Raw genomic sequence first — 7,973 nt, forward strand, 5'->3', positions numbered from 1 at the left:
ATTTGGCGGCAGGTAGAGGGAATATCAAGTGCGCTAGGGTATTGGTGGAATCCGGTGCAGATAAGGATGCTAAGAGCAAAGATGGCAGGACTGCACTGTATAGAGCAGCGGCAAATGGTGACCATAAGATGGTAGAGATGCTAATTGAGATGGGTTCTGACCCCACAATCGCAGATAATCATGGCCGTTCAGCTTTTGATGTTGCTCGGGACAAGGGACATCTAAATATAGTCACAAACTAGAGAATCCAGCTTCAAATAATTCAGACTACATTATTAAGTACCTTTCTTTATTGACGACGACGCCGGAGGAGATTCTGGAGACTCTGGAACGTGGAGAAGTAGTGCTAATGGCGGCCAGGCGAGGGAACTTGGAACACCTTGAATCATTACTAAAGAAAGGTGCAAACGAAAACTATAAAGATCAATATGGCTTCACAGCCTTGCGTGCAGCAGCTATCAAAGGGCACAAAGATATAGTATCAATGCTAGTTAAGTTAATAGATTGTTAACTGTTAAATTAAAAATTTTTAATTGAAATTTATATATTTCTCTATATTCATATGCACATAAATCATCAATAAGGAACAGAGGTGGCAGATCCATCAGGTTAGCTACTCCAATAAGACATAATATCCCTGCATTCCTGCAAAATATGCAGTATGTTGTCCAAGGCTCCTTTGCTTTTCACTTTAATGTTTGTTTTGCAAGGGTAGATACATCCAACAATTGAAATTTTAAACAATGGTGGACATGTTAGTATATTCTTAGCCTATCCAATTGTCTCCTAACTTACATGATAATCAAAAGATTCATTGCCCAGGTTAGAAAAGTGAACCATGTTGAAGAGCAAGCACGAACCTTTCATTTTATTCCTCTTCTAGAGGCAATATCAGAAGCATTTTGAAGCCATGACTGGTATATTTGGCCTGGAATCATGGTTTCTTCCTGATTCATTGTGCGAGTTGCATGTCTTCTTTTTTGCCATTTATTAAGCCCTTGACCCCATAGATCCTGTTTCAACCCCTCTTTCAAGATCAGATAAACTTTTATCGTCTTTTGTTAAGCTAACATGATCATACATAAGAGCTTCTTTAATTAAATTACTTTACCTGTCTGCTTGCCTTGCATTCATCAGATGGTTGATTGACTTATTTTTCTAGATAGCCTTCAATTTCAACAGCTGCATAAGGCAATATTAATGTTAATATATGTACACAGCTAGACGTTTTCTTAGTGAAAGTTCACAAGTGTTCGCTCTATCAGTCAAGGCTTTAGAGTAAATGCTAGAATGACCACATAATGTTTCGGTTCATTAAAATGAAGAAGGAAAATGATCAAATTGTTCTGTAGTTATTAATATACACTACTGTATGTCATCATCAAATAGAAAACCCTTATATGATTCAGTAGTAAAGGAATTCACTACAAACATTTAAGAATCTCATTTTTGGAAAAAACAAATACATTAACAGAAGTTTCACATCCAGGAAAGACAAATAAATAGATAAAAACATATAATGGATTTTTTTTTTTTTTGAGATTGCAATATATAATGGAAATTGGTGAAAGAAAAAAAGGCTGCATTAGATAATTGCATAATCCTGTTGGAAAGCTAATTGCATAACCCTGTTGGAAAGCTAATTGCATAACCCTGTTGGAAAAAGGAAAAAAATGTAAAAGATTGTTTAGAATATCATGAAGATAAAAGAGATAGAAACAAAAAAAAACATCTTGAAATGCGCACATATCATGTTACTGACATGGAGTTTCATTCTGTCAGAGTTAGGAGGGTATGAGAGTAGGTTGGATCTTCATATGATCTCCAGAAGTGAAGTTTGGTTGTGTCTCCTCAAAGCTATCACAGATAATACACAAATCAACACGTTCAAACAATTTGATGTTCTTGGCATTAGCTGAGAGAACAACAATGGTTAGCTTAACGGAAAAGTTGCACACGTTCAAAACAATTTCCTGCGAAGGATTTGTTTGTTTAACATAATAGCTTAGATCACATGTAGAAAGCGAAATTTATGTTTATATTAATTTACCAATTGCAAAATGGGCTGCTCTTTGGAAACTAATTATGGCGTTTGTATCAGTCCCTTGGTTATCGGGCAGAGTTGTTACAGACTCCTTCCAGCGAACAAATCACACCTATTAATAAAAAACGAATATTGCAAAAAAAAAAATCTTGTTAACTAATAACTACATGCTCATGGGTCACAAGCATGGATCATCGGATTCGGTTGGGCAATTACTGAAAGCTCATTTAATTTATTTGGGTCGGGTCAATTTCAATGGGCAATTTCCACCGGGCCGAATCTAGATAGTAAAAAGTAGATTGTCGTTTGAGCATTACGTTCAATACGTCGAATAGAAATTGCTAAAAAAACATAATCATTATTTTTTTTAATCGTAAAATTTCCAAACAAATAAATATTTCCAAACTAATTTTCAATAGCATTTAAAATTATTTTTTGATGTGTCACTTGAAATAAATCATATATGAATTATAGTTTTACTTAAAATTATTTATTAAATTAAAAAGAATTAATTTTTCATTTTCAATTTAAAAATTGGTAAAAAAATAAATTAAGTTAAATTTTTACAAATTTCTTGATTTGAAACAGGAAGTGAAAGGAAAAAGTTAAACTTATTTCAAACAAAATAAACAAGTCAATAAACATAAGTTCAACATTTTATGAAAATTCAACTGTTGTAAATTTATAAAATAATAAATAAGTAGGGGTGTAAACGAATCGAGTCGAGCCAAATTTTGAAGAGTTCAAGCTTGTTAGAATTCAAAACGCCATAAAGCAATGAAACCATGCAAGTTTGTTCACATTTACCAGTAGGAATTGAAGAGAAGAGAAATGAAGTAAAATATCCTCCTCCTCACAATATCCAAAAAGGTTGATAAAATTCTTGTGATTCACTTTTGATAATGTCTCAATCTGAAAGAAAATATCTGAAGGAATTAGAAAACGAGGTTGCATCATAAGTCCTTATAGTTCAATGTGATTAGCTCATAAAGTACCTTCTTCCTAAATTGAACTTCCAAATGCTTAGGCCAATCCTTGGAAGATGTTACTGCAACTGAGGCCACAGCTATTTCAATGCCACTGGACAATGTTCCCTTGTACTGTGTACCAATTGGTGAAGAACCAATTACACTACTGAAATCTTCACAGCCTGCTTCAAGCTCAGATCTTTTTTAAGCTTCGGTACACCTGAAATGCAAATCTTGAGTCATGCAAGTAGATAGCCAAAAAGGGTTGAACACGGACACACCATATGGAAGAAAGATGTGGAGCAGCTTACACTCTAGATGCACATGTAAAATGGTTTGAAGTTTGAAACCTCACACCCTCGTACAAAATATAACTTTTCCACTTGGGAAGAAGAATTACCAGTTACAAATGCTTTCTGAAGTTGCCCACTCAATCCTGTGGCCCAAGGTTTGACAGTAGCCTTGTTAATTTTATACACATAGAAGATGACAATGGACATGGCAAGTAGAGCACCCCCTATGGCACCAGCAATTATAGAAACATGTTTTTTTGATGAGGAAGGTTTTCTAGGATTATTAGAGGATGGAGGAGTTGGAACTAGAAGAGGATTTGAAGCAGAACCATTAGGTGAAGCAGAAGGGGGATTTGGTTCCAGTGGAGTTGGAAGAGAAACAACTGCAGGGGGAGAAGAGGGTGCCGGATTTGGTTCCGGTGGAGGAGATTGAATGGAGTTATTTACAGGGGGAGAAGGCAAAAGCGAAAATGGTGGGGCTACAGATCTAGGTGGAGCCTTTCCAGATTCAGAAGGTGCTTCTGGAACAGAGAAACGACTTCTTAAATATGGTGATTCATTCACTCGAGGGGCATTGGCCACTTGCAGCTGTCGCTTGTTAATTGCATTTTCAGTTTGCACAGCATTCCTGTAAAAAATATGGGGGACAAAGGCATAATGTAAGTATGTAACAGCATGGAACAACAAAGAAATTACACAAATACAGAGAAGGGGAAGGGAAGGGAGGGGGGGAATGCAAGACAATTTCATTTCATGAAAACAATGAATTGTTTGTCACAGAGGGGCCATTCCTTTTCTCAACGTCCCCCATAAAGGAGAAATTCCATCAGATGGTTCACCAAAAGGTGCCCAAGAACCTAAAACAATGTTAGTGCCACTAAAATTGTCTCAGATTTACAGTAGACTACCAGAAAAATGTCTTATCTTGACCCATACGAGAATATTCAACTGACATACCGTAAGGCAGATCTTTCATTGTAAGATGGTCCTTTAGCTGCACTAGCTAGTTGGTTTTCATCTACTTGAAATTCAGAATGTGTTTCTAGTCGATGAATTTCAGGTGATAAATTGCTGAGAAGCCTGTTGTTGTCCAGGAGACTAAAACATATGCACAAAAAAAATGGAGTTCATATACTAATGGAAGCAAAAGATAATCTCAATGGAGGCAAAAAATTGTTCAACATTATCAACTTACAGGATTGTCAAAGAGAGACTACTGTCAAGGACGGGAGGGAGTGGCCCACTGAAGTTATTATTTCCAAAATCTAGCACCTCCAACTCCTTCAACTCTCCAATCCCTTCAGGAATGATGCCAGTAAAAGAATTGTTGTGCAAAATGCTGCAGCAGAACATTAAGCCATATGACCAAAGGCAAAAAAATTCTGAATCAAAGGACAGAAGGTAAATTTATGTTGCCTAGTTGATACTTACATAGACTTTATGCGAACAAGGTTTCTGAGGTCAGGTGCTAGTGTTCCTCCAAGATAAAGATCTTTCAAGTTCCTGAATATTACATATTTTTCTTTAGAATAAAATAGAGAGCTTATCAGCAAGTAGTATCACGTTTAAAATAACCATTAACTACAAAGAGAGTAACACTGATTTTCTTTTCAAGTTTTACTCAATCTGAGCTGATTCCATTAAGTTCTAATCAAAATAAACCGAACTTGGAAACCAAAGCACGAGTTAAGGATTCTGATTCAAGTTGCAAAGTTTACATATCACCAGGGAACCCAAAAGGTTCCCAGGCACAGCAGCACCTGATGTGATATAGTTTTGAAAAATGTTCTCACAATGCTGCAGACTGCAGCCAAAAGGGCAATCAACAGAACATGTAATCCATAGATCAAGCAGCATAAATTATAGTAATAGAGTTACTTTGATCTGATAGAGTCATCCAAAAAAGTAAACTGGAAACCAACGGATGACTTCTCAAAACTGCAAAGTAATAGCTAGAACACACTTTAAACTTGCCATCCAAAACCAAAAGGTTATGTATTTTTCATCGCTGACTCGCATGATTAGCTTCAGAAATTACAAATTTTATCAAAAAAATGCATCTCGAGCCTCAAAACTTTTCCCTTAAATTTTCCAGTATCAGAACAGAAAAGAAAACGAAAACAAAAGGCCAAAATTTTTCAGCAGAGAGAAAAGATACATACAATTCGACAACTTTGCCATCAGAGCACTCAACTCCAAACCAATAACACGGATTAACAACTCCATCCTCATCCTTCCAATTCTTCAACGCGTCGTACGGATCACTCACTATTCTTTCTCTAAACTTCAATAACGCTAAACCTGCAAACAGACCACCAAATTTCACCAACCATTCTTCTCCACTTTCCCAAGAAACAAACAGAAAACCATATGTAGCTATATACCTTCGTCGTTGAGCGACCAGCACAAAATAAAGTTCCGGTAGAGCAAAAAGAGAAGAAGAACTCTAAATCTGATGAATTTCCAGGAGCAAAAAGAGAAGAAAATAAACATCATAATCTTTATGAATATTTAAAATATTTTTCAAATTAAAAATATTATAAATAAAAATATTCTCTCCTAGCGTTATTATTTTTTAATTAAAATTTTAACGAGCTACCACAGAATATTTTTATTAATTAACGACTTTTTTTTTCAGATTAACAATTCATATAATAATTTTTTTATATGCTTCTACATGTTTTTATAATATATATAATAATGTAAGTTTTCCTCTGTACTCCTTTTGTAACTCGGTACTCTCGCCTTTTCCTCTTTTTTAAACCTAACTTCTTATTTTTCCTTCTCCATAAGAAACGATCTGCTTCAATTAACTATCGATAAATAAGAAAATATAGTTGTCCCTAATAATTTAAGAGTCAACAACAGGAAAGCGGCTCATCCCGTCAAAGATCGGAATAAGAAAAAACAATGATCGTTTAAGATATGTTTATGTGTATATATATATATATATAAAGAATTTAAAATTGGACTCACAGATTTAATATGGTAAGTGCATTTAAGTAAATTTGATAGAACTCTCATATTCTAGTCTCTCAATTTCTAATCCCCATTCTAAAAAAAAAAATTAAAATTATTTACTTATTCAAATTTTTATAATAAAGCATGTTAAATTTAATTTTAAATTAATTTTTTTTATAAATTTGACTAATATGTATTTAAGTTAATAATTTTCTCAATGATATTTTCTAAAGCATATTATAGTAGCTATCCATGATTTGTTTTTTTTATGTTGAATATTCTTCAATAGGTATGGTGTATGACTGAAATACTGCATTTTCCTTTTATGTAATAGAAATTAGAAATCGCTTATGTTTGCAAAAAAACAAAGAAAAAGAGAAAAAAAAGGAGAAATAGTATCACAGGGACTTGTTAGAAAAATAATAAACAAAAATCAACAAGTAAAGATTTACAAGTTTCACAAATAATTCATAAATCATCAAACACTTGCTGCTAAGTTTATAAACATCTGTGGCAAAAAAAAAGTCTATAAACATCTAATCAAACAAATCCCATCAAATAAAAGAACCCAAATAGGAAGATCCCCACTTTCCTGTATTCCATTTTTTTCTAAAATAGAAAATAAGCAAAAGAAAAAACACCAATATTATTTTATTTCTATATTTCCTATTGTGGATAGAGGGCTAAGTTGACATACGTCGCCGCTTCACGGGATAACATATGCCGCACTTAATCAGACCGTTTACATTGCACGGGATAACATAGGCGGGATAACATAGGCCGCACTTAATCAGACCGGATGTGCAGGTCCTAAACCCATGCTTCTCAGAGTAGATCTTATGGCTGCCATTCAATCAGCTTACTCAACTCACCACTCTCATTCATCTCCTTGATCTCCTCGGCCCCGCCAACATACTTCCCTCCTAAGAAAACTGCAGGTAACCTAACTTTTTTGGACGCAGTAGAGTGGCTGAGATCACCAAGTAGGGCTCACACCTCCCTAAGACGTCCGCCGGAGCCACCTTCACCAAGGTACTTCTCCTGCTCATCTTTCAAAGATATCAATGCCATTCTCTTAGAAGAACAAAATGAATCCAAATCCCAACCCCAAACCCCCAGAAGACCCTCCATTTTCCACCGTGCCTCCCCACTCCACTGCCACCACCGCAACCACTCTAAAACATTCATAATTTCACCACCTCCTAACCAGGGTGAAATTATGAATGTTTTAGAGTGGTTGCGGTGGAGTGGGGAGGCGATCCGGACACGGTGGAAAATGGAGGGTCTTATGAAGGTTTGGGGTTGGGATTTGGATCCATTTTGTTCTTCTAAGAGAATGGCATTGATATCTTTGAAAGATGAGCAGGAGAAGTACCTTGGTGAAGGTGGCTCCGCCGGCAGTCTCAGGGAGGTGTGAGCCCTACTTGGTGATCTCAGCCACTCTAGCCACATTATATATAGAGAGAGAGAGAATGGAAGAGACATGAGACTAGTTAGGGTTACAAAGTAGGACTGGACCGGGCCTTTGGTGCTATTAAAGAAAGGGATTCTATAACTTTAACAATGGAGTGTCTAATCAAATGCTTGATTCATCATTGGTTTAAATCTTCGGAGGTCTTTAAAAATATTAGATATTCTCAATATTTATTCTAAATTTGAATTAAGCAAGAAGGAAAGTAATTATATATAAAGTCAAGTTTGCTTGGA

The 7,973-nt window shown here is 35.4% G+C and overlaps 1 pseudogene; it reads right to left on the reverse strand.

The window, feature by feature from the left end:
• Positions 1 to 515: 515 nt before the first annotated feature.
• LOC122725155 lies at positions 516 to 7,241 on the reverse strand (annotated as a pseudogene).
• Between the last annotated feature and the right edge of the window lie 732 nt (positions 7,242 to 7,973).

Source organism: Manihot esculenta, chromosome 11 (genome assembly GCF_001659605.2).
Source record: "Manihot esculenta cultivar AM560-2 chromosome 11, M.esculenta_v8, whole genome shotgun sequence".
Classification (NCBI taxonomy): domain Eukaryota; kingdom Viridiplantae; phylum Streptophyta; class Magnoliopsida; order Malpighiales; family Euphorbiaceae; genus Manihot; species Manihot esculenta.